Consider the following 20,359-nt stretch of genomic DNA (forward strand, 5'->3'; position numbering starts at 1 on the left):
AAAACTGGGTATGACTCCAACTTCTGGAAATAACTTCATGCCCCTTCTCCCTTACTTCCAGCTAGTAAGGATCACATAAATCCTAAAGAAGATTTGGAACAGATTCATGTTTGGTGCATTGAGACAAATAGCATGTTGTTTTGAAGAAGCACTTTCTGATTCCAGTTGCAAGTTGCTCTCTAGCAACAAGTTTATATAGGTATTTCAAAGATGCCCAGAACTGAGCTAAAGTGGGTATGTCTCCAACTCCTAGAAATAACTTCATGCCCCAACTCCCTTACTTCCAGCTAGTAAGGATCACATAATTCCTAACAAAGTTTTGACACAGATTCCCAATTCGGGCATTCAGAACATATAGCACGTTGCTGTAAGCAAGCACTTTCTCATTCCAAGTTCAAGCTGCTATGTAGAAACAAGTTTGTATAGGACTTTCAATGATTGCCAGAACTGAGCTAAAGTGGGTAAGTCTCTATATCCTACAAATAACTTCATGCTCCATCTGCCTTACTTCCATCTAGTAAGGATCACATATTTCCTAAACAAGATTTGGTACAGATTCCCTTTTTGGGCATTGAGAAGAAATAGCCCGTTCCTTTGAAGAAACACATTCTGATTACAAATTGCAAGTTGCTGTCTAGCAATAAATTTGTATAGCCCTTTCAAAGATGCCCACAGCTGGGAAAAACTGGGTATGACTCCAACTCCTGGAGATAACTTCATGCCCCATCTCTCTTGCTTCCATCTTGTCAGGATCACATAATTCGTAAAAATGTTTGGACCCAGATTCCCAATTCGGACATTCAGAACATATAGCACGTTACTTTCAGCAAGCACGTTCTCATTTAAAGTGCCAGCTGCTGTGTAGACACAAGTTTGTATAGGACTTAGAACGATGGCCAGAACTGAGCTAATGTGCGTATTTCTCTATTTCCTAAGAATAACTTCATGCCCCATCTCACTTACTTCCATCTAGCAAGGATCACATATTTCCTATACAAGATTTGGCACATATTCCCTTTTTGCACATTGAGAAGAAATAGCCCGTTCCTTTGAACAAACACATTCTGATTCCAAATTGCAAGTTGCTGTTTAGCAATCAGTTTGTATGGGACTTGCAAAGACGCCCACATCTGAGAAAATCAGGGTATGACTCCAACTTCAGGAAATCACTTCATGCCCCATCTCCCTTACTTCCAGCTAGTAAGGATCTCATAAATCCGAAAGAATATTTGGAACAGATTCAAGTCTGCGACATTGAGAGGAAATAGCACGTTCCTTTGAAGAAGCACTTTCTGATTCCAAGTTGCAAAATGCTATCTAGCAACAAGGTTGTATAGGACTTCCAAAGATTCCCAGAACTGAGCTACAATGGGTATGTCTCCACTCCTACAAAAAAATTCATGCCCCATCTCCCTTACTTCCACCTAATAAAGATCACATATGACTATAAAAGGAAGTAAGGGAGATCGGGCATGAAGTTATTTCTAGGAGTTGGAGACATTCTCACTCTAGTTCCGTTCTGGGAAGATTTGCAAGTCCTATACAAACTTGTTGCTAGACAGCAACTTGTAACTTGGACTCAGAACGTGCTTCTTCAAAGGAAATTGCTATTTATCTTCATTGCACCAAACATGAATCTGTTCCAAAACTTCTTTAGGATGTATGTGATCCTTACTAGATGAAGTAAGGGAGAAGGGGCATGATGTTATTTCCAGGATTTGGAGTCAGACCCAGTTTTTCTCAACTGTGGGCATCTTGGAAGTCCTATACAAACTTATTGCTAGAAGGCAACTTGCATCTTGGAATCAGAATGTGTTTCTTCAAAGGAACGGTCTCTTTCTTTTCAATGCCCCAATTAGAAATCTGTTACAAAACTTGTTTAAGATTTATGTGATCCTTACTAGATGGAAGTAAGTGAGATGGGACTTGAAGTTATTTCTAGGAGATAGAGACATACCCGCTTTAGCTCAGTTCTAGCAATCTTTGCAAGGCCTATACAAACTTGTTTCTACACAGCAGCTTGCCAGCTGCAATGAGACTGTGCTTGCTCAAAGCAACGTGCTACTCATTCCCAATGCCCTAATTGGGAATCTCTGTCACAATTTTTTAGGAATTATGTGATCCTTACTAGATGGAAGTAAGGGAGATTAGGCATGAAGTTATTTCTAGGAGTTGGCGACATTCCCACGCTAGCTCAGTTCTGGGAATCTTTGCAAGTCCTATACAAACTTGTTGCTAGACAGCAACTTGCAACTTGGACTCAGAACGTGCTTCTCCAAAGAACGTGCTATTTCTCTTCAGTGCACCAAATATGAATCTGTTCTAAAATTTCTTTAGGATTTGTTATCCTTACTAGCTGGAAGTAAGAGAGATGGGGCATGTTGTTATTTCCAGGAGTTGGAATCATACCCCGTTTTTCTCAGCTGTGGGCATCTTGGAAGTCTTATACAAACTTATTGCTAGAAGGCAACTTGCAACTTTGAATCAGTATGTGTTTAGACCTGCCAAAAAGGCAGATCTTTTAGCCAGAGAAGGCAAATTACCAGACAGTGTGGATCCTGGCGACTGCGCCAAAACTGACGGGAGAAGAGGGAGAATCTCCCTCTGTGCTTTTCCTTTAGGTTCTTATGGCTAGCCAAATAATTACCAAGACAGGTTAGTAGGAAAAAATATTATCATGTTTAATAACATGTATACATGGGAGAAAGCAGGGACACCGCGTTTCTCAACACAATAGCAGAAATTCTCGTCTTAAATACCATGTTCAGCCAATGACAAAGGAGGACTTTGGGGGTGGAGGGAGTCAGTTAAAGGAGATTACCACTAAAGCACAGTAAACCAGAGTACGGTTATTATGCAGCTTTAAGGCCTCAACTTCCACATTGATAAGCCTTTAGAAATGAGGCCATCCTGCTCTCTTCTCAAAACAGAGACGGATATACCTTTACAAAGGGGATTTCCCTTATAAATGTAAATGATTGTCTGGCAACTCCTGGAAGGGTCATACAGAGAATGTGGCCAGAGAGACAGAACGTCTGATAAGATGGGCTTGTTGGTGCCTTTCCTATTGCAACATTTACCCTAGGTTATCTTTACATACATCATGATAGATCTGTTCCAGAAAGGAACCACCATGTCAAATACGTTAGGCAGTTAGTGGGGGAGGTCAAATGTCCCTAGATAAAACAACCAAGGTAAAGAAAGAGATTTCAGGGTGGCCAAATCTTGGGCTCCCACAAAAACCTAAAATTTGGGTTTACGTGCTGTCTGAAAGAGTGTAACCCAACTTTTCTCCACTACAGATTTGAGCAGCTTTTAAATATCTAGGTATACAAAAGGATTAGAAAGGAAAATAGATCCAACTGAAAGGAATTTCGGATGGAACAATGAAATGATGCTGAAGTGAGCCAGCGCACTGAAAAGAGTTTCAGAAAGACCTGCAGTCTCTAAAGGCAGTGGGCAATGTATCCATCAGGTTTCAAGTAGAAAGGGAAATGGGAACAATTGTCTGTCATCTCATGTCCAGGAGATGACAAGCAACAGTCTCTCAGAGAAGAAAAAGATTTCTTTCCAACCGGTCGAACCAGCCACCTGGGCCAGGCCCCTTTCAAGTGGACGAGTTCCAGAGGAGAGAGCCCCGGGGCCTGCCGCCAAGTTTCCTGGGGCGTGTGCTGGGCCCCCTCAGAGGACCAGGCAGCCTGGCAGCCTGTGTGCCAGAGCTGAGATCTGGCGGCCTCCCACACCCGGTTCCCTGTCCTGCCCCGTCCTCCCGAGGGAGGCCGATGGTCCTGGCAGTGGCGAGTGGGGTGGGGCTGGCTGTGAAGCTTTCCTGGGATGCCCCGGGAGAGGGCGCCGGGGGATGGGCTGCCCCTGGCCAGGTCTGAGGCACTGACCCAGCTCAGGGCTGTCGGGGGCGGAGAGAGAAGCCCCTCCGCCTCTTCCCTGAAGCTTCTTATGGCTGGCCAAATCCTTCACAAGACAGGTTCGCTGGAGAAAATAATACCCAGCTTCAGAACACGTGTACAGGGGAGAAACCCGCGAAACTGAGTCTCTCAACACAATGGCAGAGATTCTCCTCCTATCTCCAGCTGCAGACAAAGGAGGATGTTGGGGGTGCGGTTTGGGCATGTGAGACTGGAGAAGACAATTGTCATGGAGAGGGACATGTAGACGATTGGATTGTCTGAACCGGTTCCCCTGCAGTGGGGTCAGGCCCGGAAGGGACAGCACGGAGGTGACCATGAAGGGGCCTCTCCGTGGTGTGGCTGGCCCCGGGGGGCCGCGCCTGGGGATGGGGATGGAGGGGGGGAAGTGGGATGGCCTGTGAGTTGGCAGCAGTGGTGGATGCAGATACTCAGAGGTCAGGGATCTCTCACTCTTTCCCTGCCTGTCTGTCTGTCTGTCTCTCACTCTCTCTCTCTCTCTCTCTCTCTTTCTCTCTCGGGGACCTGAGGAGAAGAGGTGGGCGAGCCCTGCCCGCCTCGCCTACCTGCCTTCCTCTCCCCTGGCCCCTTCTTTCTCCGGCTGCTTTGAGTGCCCTGTGGGCTTGGGTTCAACCCCTGAGGCCAAGGGCGCATGCGCCACCCGCCACCGCCGGGGCCTAGGGCGGGCCTCGGGGGTCCTCAGTGAAGGCCCCGCCCGCCCGCCAGGCCAGGCCAGTCCCAGCTGAAGAAGGAACGCCAACGCCCTGCTGGACTTGGCTTCAGCTGTTGTCTCCCTCCCATCCCCCACTTGCAATCAGCTGGCCGGCCGCTTCCCTTCTTTGGAAGCGGTGGTCTGGACCTGGTGGCCAAAGGCCGACTGGGGTGCCAGGTCAAGGCTCTGCCTCGGCCAGCTGCTTTTGCCCGGGCCTCATTTCTTCCTGGAAAGGCAAAACCACGGCCTCACCCCACGCCCGCACTTGTCGACTCCAGCCAGGTGGAGGAAAGGCTCTGTGGAATCCGAAGGGCCGAGACAGGCTTATGGCCAAGCAGTGAGTGAGGCCCCAGCAGGCCGCCGGCTTGGGGAGCCGCTGCCACACGGGCAGGCCCTTCCGGCGACGGGTCCCAGCATCATCTCTGGAGTCGGGAGGGCCTGGCCTTCCTAGTGCCCAGGCCACGGCTCTGAGGAGAAATCCGCGTTGGAGGGCACGCGTGAGGCCCTCGGCCTGAGGGCGCTGGTGCCACGCCGGGGGCGACTGGAAGGCTGGCTGGGCTCGCCTGCTTTGTCCAAAGGAGGCTGGCCAACCAGCCCAACCGGCCACCTGGGCCAGGCCCCTTTCAAGTGGACAAGATCCGGGGGAAAGGGCCCTGGGGCCTGCCGCCAAGTCCCCTGGGGCGTGTGCTGGGCTCCCTCAGAGGAGGGAGCCACCTGGCAACCTGTGTGCCAGACCTTAGATCTGGCGGCCTGCCACACCCGGCTCCCTGCCCTGCCCACGCCTGCCTCCATCCACTGCACGGAGGACGATGGTGTTGGCAGTGCGAGCGGAGATAGTCGTTAGAGACTTCACTTGGAGTTGTAGTCCAAGAGCATCACAGAAGAGCACTGAGCTTGGGCTCGGCCATTTATCCGCTTTGTAACCTGGCTGAGTTTTCTAGCCACTGTACCCAGTCTCTTCATCTAGCAAATGGTGCAAAGAACAACATTGACTACGTCGGGATGCTTTCAGGGTCATGTGAGTTAAGATATGTTCCAGCACAGAGTTTACATTCAGGGTGCAGTCCTTGGCTCAGTAGAAGTGTTCGCTGCTGTTCTTATGATTTTCATTATTTCACGTCCTTATCTTCCTCGTGAGTTCCCTGTCAAACCAACCACGATCCACGGTGTCAGCAGTTTGATTCCAGGTCCCTGCTTCAAGGCCTGCAGAGGGAACCTCGTGCTCATAACCTCCTGTTTTTCTCCCAGTCTCTGGAGGGATGCATTGACCTCTAGCTTGTCTGCACTGAGGCACGGAATGGGGTCCCACACCCAACCCCGCGTCTCCTCCTTTTCATATCTGATGCTTTGGGAAGACTGCTTACTGTTCACTCGGTGGACTATACTCCCTGACATGAGCAACGCACGGGAGAGAGGCGGTAGGAAACACTGATCCATGTAGGGCTCTGAGTTGACCATAACACAGAGTACAGTTGATCAAGGGCCGAGGTAGGGTTCCTTAAGGCAAAGATCTGCCGAGATGAGGGTGTTCTGATGTGACGCCGCCTGAAAATAAAGCAAACACATAAAAGCATATGTAGTGGTCAAAGGGAAAGCACGCCACTAAAAGAATTGATCCCATGAAATACACTATTCTATTTGTTTATGTATCAAATGACTGATAGGAAAGAGCCAGGCGTAGAGATAGTAGACTTGATCAATGTCATAGAGAATTCTTTTAACAGTTGTTCATGCCTTGTGTTTTACATCATTGATTAGGGGAGTATTTTCGTCTTTTCCTTTCCTAGTGTCTCCATCTTTCTCAACTTTTCCAGGAGACATATTTACATTATCCTCTAAAATGTTAGGGAAATTTTAAAAAAGTTATGACACATTGGAAGTTGTTGATTTTGTATATGGGAGGAGCACTAGATTGCAAGTGAATTAGTGATCATTAGAGTTTTAGTTTGGTAAAAGACGGTAGTTGGAGTTGATACCAGGATGTTTGTAACCCAGTTTTTACTTCATTATTTGGTGTAGTTTTCCAAATGCCAGAGCCGGTCATTTTTAATGTAATAACTTGTCTCATTTTAGAATATGTGTTCTTGGAGAGGGTGATGCAGGTAAGTAGAAAATAATTTAATGTAGTGACTTGTTTTTCTCCAATGGATCTCTTATAAACCCAACAGCCATATAGCATTCTTTTGTCCAAATGACCTGATGGCACTTTCTTAACTTTTCTTGCTGTGACTCTAGCAATCTAGGGTCACACCACCTTCTCTCTCCTAGTCATGCTTTCAGTTGTAAGAGTGATATTGTCAATAGTACAGTGAGCAATTGGCACACACTCTACTCTTTTCTTACATGTATATATATGTATATGTGTGTGTGTCTATATTTCTCAACTGCGAACTTTGGTAACATAATTGTTAAGGTGTGAACTATTTGCAGTGCACTTAACAACTGATGGCTACACATGATTGTGTAGTGACATCACGGTTAAAACCCTTCTTTGCAACATGTGGCCCCTTTCAGTTTTATTTTCAAGGAAAGGGTTCAATGACTTTTTTCTTTTGGAAGAAGAAAGACTTGCATTTCCATCTTAGAAAATCGAGAACTGGTTTCTTGCCTTTTTTCTTTTTTTGTCTTCAGCTCCTCGTCCTACTGGTTACTAATTCACATGTCCAGTCACTTCAGATTCATGGTGCTAACCCTTTGCCTTGTTCAAGGCTCTGACTTTAATTATTCCATAATCCCTTCTGTGAAGGAGGTTTCTCTCCACGCTCATCTAGCGAGGAAGGAACCGACCCTCCTTTATGTGAACTTGGAGACAGAGGCCAAGGTGAAGCCTCGGTGCCCCTCCACACCAGTGAGCTGCAGAAGGGCTGCAGAGTCCTGTGAATCTTTGGCTCCTCTCCTGGCTCCCTCCGGAGTTGGCATTGCCTGCACGGAGGAGCCCAGCTCCTTACAATCGAATTGGTGAAGTCTCCTGAAGCCGGCTGAAGGATAAGACTGGCCGGAAAGGACATCAGCAAGCAGTGTGCTCCAAAAGTGGGTGGCAGAAACACTCAGAAGAAGAAAACCTTTCCGTTTCTCTTGTTTTCTCTTTATCTTCTCTCCCTTCCTTTTCCTTTCCTTAGATGGTACAGAGCCTGTCCACCCCCCATGGTGGCTGTTTTTCTCCTCAGAGCCCCAGGACAGAGCTGTATCTCTTAGTTGTAGGTCAACCCATGGGGGTTCTTTGCCTGGAGTCCCACGGCAGTTTATTCACATCTCTTTCATTCAAATGATTTCAGTAGTGTAATTTATCTGTTTAGGCATATCTGTCTTCCTTGCAGACCCCCAACATTTCAAGACCTTTGGGCACATAGTAGATGCTTAAGTACTTGAGTGAATCCGTGAAGATCTTTTGTTGAATACGATCTAAATAAATACAATACCTACTCAGCACACGAATGCAGGCACTTGAGAGAGAGTTTGGTGTCTGCTGAAGCAGGCTGTGGACCAGCTTAGGGGCTCAGTGCCAAAGTGACCCAATAGATTTAGACAAAATGAACGAGATAATTAACTTCAATTTTGCAATTCATGGAGAACAGGAGCAGGATATCTAGGTGTGAATCGGGACTTGATCATTCTTGTTGCATCTTTGGAAAATCCAGTCCTTTTTCTTTCTATGGAAACGTGACTGGCCAAGAGAGTGAACGGAGGACTGGCTTTTAGAAAGGCAATTTTGTCACAGGAAGTCCTGGAGGAAAATATATGGAAGGAGAGCTGCTAGAAACATGGCAGAGACGTTTTGTGTAGAAACCCTAAAATGTGGGTTTACATGCTGTCTGAAAGAGTTGTAACCCAACTTTTCTCCACTACAGATTTGAGCAGCTTTTAAATATCTAGGTATACAAAAGGATTAGAAAGGAAAATAGATCCAACTGAAAGGAATTTCGGATGGAACAATGAAATGATGCTGAAGTGAGCCAGCGCACTGAAAAGAGTTTCAGAAAGACCTGCAGTCTCTAAAGGCAGTGGGCAATGTATCCATCAGGTTTCAAGTAGAAAGGGAAATGGGAACAATTGTCTGTCATCTCATGTCCAGGAGATGACAAGCAACAGTCTCTCAGAGAAGAAAAAGATTTCTTTCCAACCGGTCGAACCAGCCACCTGGGCCAGGCCCCTTTCAAGTGGACGAGTTCCAGAGGAGAGAGCCCCGGGGCCTGCCGCCAAGTTTCCTGGGGCGTGTGCTGGGCCCCCTCAGAGGACCAGGCAGCCTGGCAGCCTGTGTGCCAGAGCTGAGATCTGGCGGCCTCCCACACCCGGTTCCCTGTCCTGCCCCGTCCTCCCGAGGGAGGCCGATGGTCCTGGCAGTGGCGAGTGGGGTGGGGCTGGCTGTGAAGCTTTCCTGGGATGCCCCGGGAGAGGGCGCCGGGGGATGGGCTGCCCCTGGCCAGGTCTGAGGCACTGACCCAGCTCAGGGCTGTCGGGGGCGGAGAGAGAAGCCCCTCCGCCTCTTCCCTGAAGCTTCTTATGGCTGGCCAAATCCTTCACAAGACAGGTTCGCTGGAGAAAATAATACCCAGCTTCAGAACACGTGTACAGGGGAGAAACCCGCGAAACTGAGTCTCTCAACACAATGGCAGAGATTCTCCTCCTATCTCCAGCTGCAGACAAAGGAGGATGTTGGGGGTGCGGTTTGGGCATGTGAGACTGGAGAAGACAATTGTCATGGAGAGGGACATGTAGACGATTGGATTGTCTGAACCGGTTCCCCTGCAGTGGGGTCAGGCCCGGAAGGGACAGCACGGAGGTGACCATGAAGGGGCCTCTCCGTGGTGTGGCTGGCCCCGGGGGGCCGCGCCTGGGGATGGGGATGGAGGGGGGGAAGTGGGATGGCCTGTGAGTTGGCAGCAGTGGTGGATGCAGATACTCAGAGGTCAGGGATCTCTCACTCTTTCCCTGCCTGTCTGTCTGTCTGTCTCTCACTCTCTCTCTCTCTCTCTCTCTCTTTCTCTCTCGGGGACCTGAGGAGAAGAGGTGGGCGAGCCCTGCCCGCCTCGCCTACCTGCCTTCCTCTCCCCTGGCCCCTTCTTTCTCCGGCTGCTTTGAGTGCCCTGTGGGCTTGGGTTCAACCCCTGAGGCCAAGGGCGCATGCGCCACCCGCCACCGCCGGGGCCTAGGGCGGGCCTCGGGGGTCCTCAGTGAAGGCCCCGCCCGCCCGCCAGGCCAGGCCAGTCCCAGCTGAAGAAGGAACGCCAACGCCCTGCTGGACTTGGCTTCAGCTGTTGTCTCCCTCCCATCCCCCACTTGCAATCAGCTGGCCGGCCGCTTCCCTTCTTTGGAAGCGGTGGTCTGGACCTGGTGGCCAAAGGCCGACTGGGGTGCCAGGTCAAGGCTCTGCCTCGGCCAGCTGCTTTTGCCCGGGCCTCATTTCTTCCTGGAAAGGCAAAACCACGGCCTCACCCCACGCCCGCACTTGTCGACTCCAGCCAGGTGGAGGAAAGGCTCTGTGGAATCCGAAGGGCCGAGACAGGCTTATGGCCAAGCAGTGAGTGAGGCCCCAGCAGGCCGCCGGCTTGGGGAGCCGCTGCCACACGGGCAGGCCCTTCCGGCGACGGGTCCCAGCATCATCTCTGGAGTCGGGAGGGCCTGGCCTTCCTAGTGCCCAGGCCACGGCTCTGAGGAGAAATCCGCGTTGGAGGGCACGCGTGAGGCCCTCGGCCTGAGGGCGCTGGTGCCACGCCGGGGGCGACTGGAAGGCTGGCTGGGCTCGCCTGCTTTGTCCAAAGGAGGCTGGCCAACCAGCCCAACCGGCCACCTGGGCCAGGCCCCTTTCAAGTGGACAAGATCCGGGGGAAAGGGCCCTGGGGCCTGCCGCCAAGTCCCCTGGGGCGTGTGCTGGGCCCCCTCAGAGGAGGGAGCCACCTGGCAACCTGTGTGCCAGACCTTAGATCTGGCGGCCTGCCACACCCGGCTCCCTGCCCTGCCCACGCCTGCCTCCATCCACTCCACGGAGGACGATGGTGTTGGCAGTGCGAGCGGAGATAGTCGTTAGAGACTTCACTTGGAGTTGTAGTCCAAGAGCATCACAGAGGAGCACTGAGCTTGGGCTCGGCCATTTATCCGCTTTGTAACCTGGCTGAGTTTTCTAGCCACTGTACCCAGTCTCTTCATCTAGCAAATGGTGCAAAGAACAACATTGACTACGTTGGGATGCTTTCAGGGTCATGTGAGTTAAGATATGTTCCAGCACAGAGTTTACATTCAGGGTGCAGTCCTTGGCTCAGTAGAAGTGTTCGCTGCTGTTCTTATGATTTTCATTATTTCACGTCCTTATCTTCCTCGTGAGTTCCCTGTCAAACCAACCACGATCCACGGTGTCAGCAGTTTGATTCCAGGTCCCTGCTTCAAGGCCTGCAGAGGGAACCTCGTGCTCATAACCTCCTGTTTTTCTCCCAGTCTCTGGAGGGATGCATTGACCTCTAGCTTGTCTGCACTGAGGCACGGAATGGGGTCCCACACCCAACCCCGCGTCTCCTCCTTTTCATATCTGATGCTTTGGGAAGACTGCTTACTGTTCACTCGGTGGACTATACTCCCTGACATGAGCAACGCACGGGAGAGAGGCGGTAGGAAACACTGATCCATGTAGGGCTCTGAGTTGACCATAACACAGAGTACAGTTGATCAAGGGCCGAGGTAGGGTTCCTTAAGGCAAAGATCTGCCGAGATGAGGGTGTTCTGATGTGACGCCGCCTGAAAATAAAGCAAACACATAAAAGCATATGTAGTGGTCAAAGGGAAAGCACGCCACTAAAAGAATTGATCCCATGAAATACACTATTCTATTTGTTTATGTATCAAATGACTGATAGGAAAGAGCCAGGCGTAGAGATAGTAGACTTGATCAATGTCATAGAGAATTCTTTTAACAGTTGTTCATGCCTTGTGTTTTACATCATTGATTAGGGGAGTATTTTCGTCTTTTCCTTTCCTAGTGTCTCCATCTTTCTCAACTTTTCCAGGAGACATATTTACATTATCCTCTAAAATGTTAGGGAAATTTTAAAAAAGTTATGACACATTGGAAGTTGTTGATTTTGTATATGGGAGGAGCACTAGATTGCAAGTGAATTAGTGATCATTAGAGTTTTAGTTTGGTAAAAGACGGTAGTTGGAGTTGATACCAGGATGTTTGTAACCCAGTTTTTACTTCATTATTTGGTGTAGTTTTCCAAATGCCAGAGCCGGTCATTTTTAATGTAATAACTTGTCTCATTTTAGAATATGTGTTCTTGGAGAGGGTGATGCAGGTAAGTAGAAAATAATTTAATGTAGTGACTTGTTTTTCTCCAATGGATCTCTTATAAACCCAACAGCCATATAGCATTCTTTTGTCCAAATGACCTGATGGCACTTTCTTAACTTTTCTTGCTGTGACTCTAGCAATCTAGGGTCACACCACCTTCTCTCTCCTAGTCATGCTTTCAGTTGTAAGAGTGATATTGTCAATAGTACAGTGAGCAATTGGCACACACTCTACTCTTTTCTTACATGTATATATATGTATATGTGTGTGTGTCTATATTTCTCAACTGCGAACTTTGGTAACATAATTGTTAAGGTGTGAACTATTTGCAGTGCACTTAACAACTGATGGCTACACATGATTGTGTAGTGACATCACGGTTAAAACCCTTCTTTGCAACATGTGGCCCCTTTCAGTTTTATTTTCAAGGAAAGGGTTCAATGACTTTTTTCTTTTGGAAGAAGAAAGACTTGCATTTCCATCTTAGAAAATCGAGAACTGGTTTCTTGCCTTTTTTCTTTTTTTGTCTTCAGCTCCTCGTCCTACTGGTTACTAATTCACATGTCCAGTCACTTCAGATTCATGGTGCTAACCCTTTGCCTTGTTCAAGGCTCTGACTTTAATTATTCCATAATCCCTTCTGTGAAGGAGGTTTCTCTCCACGCTCATCTAGCGAGGAAGGAACCGACCCTCCTTTATGTGAACTTGGAGACAGAGGCCAAGGTGAAGCCTCGGTGCCCCTCCACACCAGTGAGCTGCAGAAGGGCTGCAGAGTCCTGTGAATCTTTGGCTCCCCTCCTGGCTCCCTCCGGAGTTGGCATTGCCTGCACGGAGGAGCCCAGCTCCTTACAATCGAATTGGTGAAGTCTCCTGAAGCCGGCTGAAGGATAAGACTGGCCGGAAAGGACATCAGCAAGCAGTGTGCTCCAAAAGTGGGTGGCAGAAACACTCAGAAGAAGAAAACCTTTCCGTTTCTCTTGTTTTCTCTTTATCTTCTCTCCCTTCCTTTTCCTTTCCTTAGATGGTACAGAGCCTGTCCACCCCCCATGGTGGCTGTTTTTCTCCTCAGAGCCCCAGGACAGAGCTGTATCTCTTAGTTGTAGGTCAACCCATGGGGGTTCTTTGCCTGGAGTCCCACGGCAGTTTATTCACATCTCTTTCATTCAAATGATTTCAGTAGTGTAATTTATCTGTTTAGGCATATCTGTCTTCCTTGCAGACCCCCAACATTTCAAGACCTTTGGGCACATAGTAGATGCTTAAGTACTTGAGTGAATCCGGAAGATCTTTTGTTGAATACGATCTAAATAAATACAATACCTACTCAGCACACGAATGCAGGCACTTGAGATAGAGTTTGGTGTCTGCTGAAGCAGGCTGTGGACCAGCTTAGGGGCTCAGTGCCAAAGTGACCCAATAGATTTAGACAAAATGAACGAGATAATTAACTTCAATTTTGCAATTCATGGAGAACAGGAGCAGGATATCTAGGTGTGAATCGGGACTTGATCATTCTTGTTGCATCTTTGGAAAATCCAGTCCTTTTTCTTTCTATGGAAACGTGACTGGCCAAGAGAGTGAACGGAGGACTGGCTTTTAGAAAGGCAATTTTGTCACAGGAAGTCCTGGAGGAAAATATATGGAAGGAGAGCTGCTAGAAACATGGCAGAGACGTTTTGTGTAGAAACCCTAAAATGTGGGTTTACATGCTGTCTGAAAGAGTTGTAACCCAACTTTTCTCCACTACAGATTTGAGCAGCTTTTAAATATCTAGGTATACAAAAGGATTAGAAAGGAAAATAGATCCAACTGAAAGGAATTTCGGATGGAACAATGAAATGATGCTGAAGTAAGCCAGCGCACTGAAAAGAGTTTCAGAAAGACCTGCAGTCTCTAAAGGCAGTGGGCAATGTATCCATCAGGTTTCAAGTAGAAAGGGAAATGGGAACAATTGTCTGTCATCTCATGTCCAGGAGATGACAAGCAACAGTCTCTCAGAGAAGAAAAAGATTTCTTTCCAACCGGTCGAACCAGCCACCTGGGCCAGGCCCCTTTCAAGTGGACGAGTTCCAGAGGAGAGAGCCCCGGGGCCTGCCGCCAAGTTTCCTGGGGCGTGTGCTGGGCCCCCTCAGAGGACCAGGCAGCCTGGCAGCCTGTGTGCCAGAGCTGAGATCTGGCGGCCTCCCACACCCGGTTCCCTGTCCTGCCCCGTCCTCCCGAGGGAGGCCGATGGTCCTGGCAGTGGCGAGTGGGGTGGGGCTGGCTGTGAAGCTTTCCTGGGATGCCCCGGGAGAGGGCGCCGGGGGATGGGCTGCCCCTGGCCAGGTCTGAGGCACTGACCCAGCTCAGGGCTGTCGGGGGCGGAGAGAGAAGCCCCTCCGCCTCTTCCCTGAAGCTTCTTATGGCTGGCCAAATCCTTCACAAGACAGGTTCGCTGGAGAAAATAATACCCAGCTTCAGAACACGTGTACAGGGGAGAAACCCGCGAAACTGAGTCTCTCAACACAATGGCAGAGATTCTCCTCCTATCTCCAGCTGCAGACAAAGGAGGATGTTGGGGGTGCGGTTTGGGCATGTGAGACTGGAGAAGACAATTGTCATGGAGAGGGACATGTAGACGATTGGATTGTCTGAACCGGTTCCCCTGCAGTGGGGTCAGGCCCGGAAGGGACAGCACGGAGGTGACCATGAAGGGGCCTCTCCGTGGTGTGGCTGGCCCCGGGGGGCCGCGCCTGGGGATGGGGATGGAGGGGGGGAAGTGGGATGGCCTGTGAGTTGGCAGCAGTGGTGGATGCAGATACTCAGAGGTCAGGGATCTCTCACTCTTTCCCTGCCTGTCTGTCTGTCTGTCTCTCACTCTCTCTCTCTCTCTCTCTTTCTCTCTCGGGGACCTGAGGAGAAGAGGTGGGCGAGCCCTGCCCGCCTCGCCTACCTGCCTTCCTCTCCCCTGGCCCCTTCTTTCTCCGGCTGCTTTGAGTGCCCTGTGGGCTTGGGTTCAACCCCTGAGGCCAAGGGCGCATGCGCCACCCGCCACCGCCGGGGCCTAGGGCGGGCCTCGGGGGTCCTCAGTGAAGGCCCCGCCCGCCCGCCAGGCCAGGCCAGTCCCAGCTGAAGAAGGAACGCCAACGCCCTGCTGGACTTGGCTTCAGCTGTTGTCTCCCTCCCATCCCCCACTTGCAATCAGCTGGCCGGCCGCTTCCCTTCTTTGGAAGCGGTGGTCTGGACCTGGTGGCCAAAGGCCGACTGGGGTGCCAGGTCAAGGCTCTGCCTCGGCCAGCTGCTTTTGCCCGGGCCTCATTTCTTCCTGGAAAGGCAAAACCACGGCCTCACCCCACGCCCGCACTTGTCGACTCCAGCCAGGTGGAGGAAAGGCTCTGTGGAATCCGAAGGGCCGAGACAGGCTTATGGCCAAGCAGTGAGTGAGGCCCCAGCAGGCCGCCGGCTTGGGGAGCCGCTGCCACACGGGCAGGCCCTTCCGGCGACGGGTCCCAGCATCATCTCTGGAGTCGGGAGGGCCTGGCCTTCCTAGTGCCCAGGCCACGGCTCTGAGGAGAAATCCGCGTTGGAGGGCACGCGTGAGGCCCTCGGCCTGAGGGCGCTGGTGCCACGCCGGGGGCGACTGGAAGGCTGGCTGGGCTCGCCTGCTTTGTCCAAAGGAGGCTGGCCAACCAGCCCAACCGGCCACCTGGGCCAGGCCCCTTTCAAGTGGACAAGATCCGGGGGAAAGGGCCCTGGGGCCTGCCGCCAAGTCCCCTGGGGCGTGTGCTGGGCCCCCTCAGAGGAGGGAGCCACCTGGCAACCTGTGTGCCAGACCTTAGATCTGGCGGCCTGCCACACCCGGCTCCCTGCCCTGCCCACGCCTGCCTCCATCCACTCCACGGAGGACGATGGTGTTGGCAGTGCGAGCGGAGATAGTCGTTAGAGACTTCACTTGGAGTTGTAGTCCAAGAGCATCACAGAAGAGCACTGAGCTTGGGCTCGGCCATTTATCCGCTTTGTAACCTGGCTGAGTTTTCTAGCCACTGTACCCAGTCTCTTCATCTAGCAAATGGTGCAAAGAACAACATTGACTACGTCGGGATGCTTTCAGGGTCATGTGAGTTAAGATATGTTCCAGCACAGAGTTTACATTCAGGGTGCAGTCCTTGGCTCAGTAGAAGTGTTCGCTGCTGTTCTTATGATTTTCATTATTTCACGTCCTTATCTTCCTCGTGAGTTCCCTGTCAAACCAACCACGATCCACGGTGTCAGCAGTTTGATTCCAGGTCCCTGCTTCAAGGCCTGCAGAGGGAACCTCGTGCTCATAACCTCCTGTTTTTCTCCCAGTCTCTGGAGGGATGCATTGACCTCTAGCTTGTCTGCACTGAGGCACGGAATGGGGTCCCACACCCAACCCCGCGTCTCCTCCTTTTCATATCTGATGCTTTGGGAAGACTGCTTACTGTTCACTCGGTGGACTATACTCCCTGACATGAGCCACGCACGGGAGAGAGGCGGTAGGAAACACTGATCCATGTAGGGCTCTGAGTTGACCATAACACAGAGTACAGTTGATCAAGGGCCGAGGTAGGGTTCCTTAAGGCAAAGATCTGCCGAGATGAGGGTGTTCTGATGTGATGCCGCCTGAAAATAAAGCAAACACATAAAAGCATATGTAGTGGTCAAAGGGAAAGCACGCCACTAAAAGAATTGATCCCATGAAATACACTATTCTATTTGTTTATGTATCAAATGACTGATAGGAAAGAGCCAGGCGTAGAGATAGTAGACTTGATCAATGTCATAGAGAATTCTTTTAACAGTTGTTCATGCCTTGTGTTTTACATCATTGATTAGGGGAGTATTTTCGTCTTTTCCTTTCCTAGTGTCTCCATCTTTCTCAACTTTTCCAGGAGACATATTTACATTATCCTCTAAAATGTTAGGGAAATTTTAAAAAAGTTATGACACATTGGAAGTTGTTGATTTTGTATATGGGAGGAGCACTAGATTGCAAGTGAATTAGTGATCATTAGAGTTTTAGTTTGGTAAAAGACGGTAGTTGGAGTTGATACCAGGATGTTTGTAACCCAGTTTTTACTTCATTATTTGGTGTAGTTTTCCAAATGCCAGAGCCGGTCATTTTTAATGTAATAACTTGTCTCATTTTAGAATATGTGTTCTTGGAGAGGGTGATGCAGGTAAGTAGAAAATAATTTAATGTAGTGACTTGTTTTTCTCCAATGGATCTCTTATAAACCCAACAGCCATATAGCATTCTTTTGTCCAAATGACCTGATGGCACTTTCTTAACTTTTCTTGCTGTGACTCTAGCAATCTAGGGTCACACCACCTTCTCTCTCCTAGTCATGCTTTCAGTTGTAAGAGTGATATTGTCAATAGTACAGTGAGCAATTGGCACACACTCTACTCTTTTCTTACATGTATATATATGTATATGTGTGTGTGTCTATATTTCTCAACTGCGAACTTTGGTAACATAATTGTTAAGGTGTGAACTATTTGCAGTGCACTTAACAACTGATGGCTACACATGATTGTGTAGTGACATCACGGTTAAAACCCTTCTTTGCAACATGTGGCCCCTTTCAGTTTTATTTTCAAGGAAAGGGTTCAATGACTTTTTTCTTTTGGAAGAAGAAAGACTTGCATTTCCATCTTAGAAAATCGAGAACTGGTTTCTTGCCTTTTTCCTTTTTTTGTCTTCAGCTCCTCGTCCTACTGGTTACTAATTCACATGTCCAGTCACTTCAGATTCATGGTGCTAACCCTTTGCCTTGTTCAAGGCTCTGACTTTAATTATTCCATAATCCCTTCTGTGAAGGAGGTTTCTCTCCACGCTCATCTAGCGAGGAAGGAACCGACCCTCCTTTGTGTGAACTTGGAGACAGAGGCCAAGGTGAAGCCTCGGTGCCCCTCCACACCAGTGAGCTGCAGAAGGGCTGCAGAGTCCTGTGAATCTTTGGCTCCCCTCCTGGCTCCCTCCGGAGTTGGCATTGCCTGCACGGAGGAGCCCAGCTCCTTACAATCGAATTGGTGAAGTCTCCTGAAGCCGGCTGAAGGATAAGACTGGCCGGAAAGGACATCAGCAAGCAGTGTGCTCCAAAAGTGGGTGGCAGAAACACTCAGAAGAAGAAAACCTTTCCGTTTCTCTTGTTTTCTCTTTATCTTCTCTCCCTTCCTTTTCCTTTCCTTAGATGGTACAGAGCCTGTCCACCCCCCACGGTGGCTGTTTTTCTCCTCAGAGCCCCAGGACAGAGCTGTATCTCTTAGTTGTAGGTCAACCCATGGGGGTTCTTTGCCTGGAGTCCCACGGCAGTTTATTCACATCTCTTTCATTCAAATGATTTCAGTAGTGTAATTTATCTGTTTAGGCATATCTGTCTTCCTTGCAGACCCCCAACATTTCAAGACCTTTGGGCACATAGTAGATGCTTAAGTACTTGAGTGAATCCGTGAAGATCTTTTGTTGAATACGATCTAAATAAATACAATACCTACTCAGCACACGAATGCAGGCACTTGAGAGAGAGTTTGGTGTCTGCTGAAGCAGGCTGTGGACCAGCTTAGGGGCTCAGTGCCAAAGTGACCCAATAGATTTAGACAAAATGAACGAGATAATTAACTTCAATTTTGCAATTCATGGAGAACAGGAGCAGGATATCTAGGTGTGAATCGGGACTTGATCATTCTTGTTGCATCTTTGGAAAATCCAGTCCTTTTTCTTTCTATGGAAACGTGACTGGCCAAGAGAGTGAACGGAGGACTGGCTTTTAGAAAGGCAATTTTGTCACAGGAAGTCCTGGAGGAAAATATATGGAAGGAGAGCTGCTAGAAACATGGCAGAGACGTTTTGTGTAGAAACCCTAAAATGTGGGTTTACATGCTGTCTGAAAGAGTTGTAACCCAACTTTTCTCCACTACAGATTTGAGCAGCTTTTAAATATCTAGGTATACAAAAGGATTAGAAAGGAAAATAGATCCAACTGAAAGGAATTTCGGATGGAACAATGAAATGATGCTGAAGTAAGCCAGCGCACTGAAAAGAGTTTCAGAAAGACCTGCAGTCTCTAAAGGCAGTGGGCAATGTATCCATCAGGTTTCAAGTAGAAAGGGAAATGGGAACAATTGTCTGTCATCTCATGTCCAGGAGATGACAAGCAACAGTCTCTCAGAGAAGAAAAAGATTTCTTTCCAACCGGTCGAACCAGCCACCTGGGCCAGGCCCCTTTCAAGTGGACGAGTTCCAGAGGAGAGAGCCCCGGGGCCTGCCGCCAAGTTTCCTGGGGCGTGTGCTGGGCCCCCTCAGAGGACCAGGCAGCCTGGCAGCCTGTGTGCCAGAGCTGAGATCTGGCGGCCTCCCACACCCGGTTCCCTGTCCTGCCCCGTCCTCCCGAGGGAGGCCGATGGTCCTGGCAGTGGCGAGTGGGGTGGGGCTGGCTGTGAAGCTTTCCTGGGATGCCCCGGGAGAGGGCGCCGGGGGATGGGCTGCCCCTGGCCAGGTCTGAGGCACTGACCCAGCTCAGGGCTGTCGGGGGCGGAGAGAGAAGCCCCTCCGCCTCTTCCCTGAAGCTTCTTATGGCTGGCCAAATCCTTCACAAGACAGGTTCGCTGGAGAAAATAATACCCAGCTTCAGAACACGTGTACAGGGGAGAAACCCGCGAAACTGAGTCTCTCAACACAATGGCAGAGATTCTCCTCCTATCTCCAGCTGCAGACAAAGGAGGATGTTGGGGGTGCGGTTTGGGCATGTGAGACTGGAGAAGACAATTGTCATGGAGAGGGACATGTAGACGATTGGATTGTCTGAACCGGTTCCCCTGCAGTGGGGTCAGGCCCGGAAGGGACAGCACGGAGGTGACCATGAAGGGGCCTCTCCGTGGTGTGGCTGGCCCCGGGGGGCCGCGCCTGGGGATGGGGATGGAGGGGGGGAAGTGGGATGGCCTGTGAGTTGGCAGCAGTGGTGGATGCAGATACTCAGAGGTCAGGGATCTCTCACTCTTTCCCTGCCTGTCTGTCTGTCTGTCTCTCACTCTCTCTCTCTCTCTCTCTCTCTTTCTCTCTCGGGGACCTGAGGAGAAGAGGTGGGCGAGCCCTGCCCGCCTCGCCTACCTGCCTTCCTCTCCCCTGGCCCCTTCTTTCTCCGGCTGCTTTGAGTGCCCTGTGGGCTTGGGTTCAACCCCTGAGGCCAAGGGCGCATGCGCCACCCGCCACCGCCGGGGCCTAGGGCGGGCCTCGGGGGTCCTCAGTGAAGGCCCCGCCCGCCCGCCAGGCCAGGCCAGTCCCAGCTGAAGAAGGAACGCCAACGCCCTGCTGGACTTGGCTTCAGCTGTTGTCTCCCTCCCATCCCCCACTTGCAATCAGCTGGCCGGCCGCTTCCCTTCTTTGGAAGCGGTGGTCTGGACCTGGTGGCCAAAGGCCGACTGGGGTGCCAGGTCAAGGCT

The sequence above is a fragment of the Diceros bicornis genome, chromosome 19, assembly GCF_020826845.1.
Source record: "Diceros bicornis minor isolate mBicDic1 chromosome 19, mDicBic1.mat.cur, whole genome shotgun sequence".
Classification (NCBI taxonomy): domain Eukaryota; kingdom Metazoa; phylum Chordata; class Mammalia; order Perissodactyla; family Rhinocerotidae; genus Diceros; species Diceros bicornis.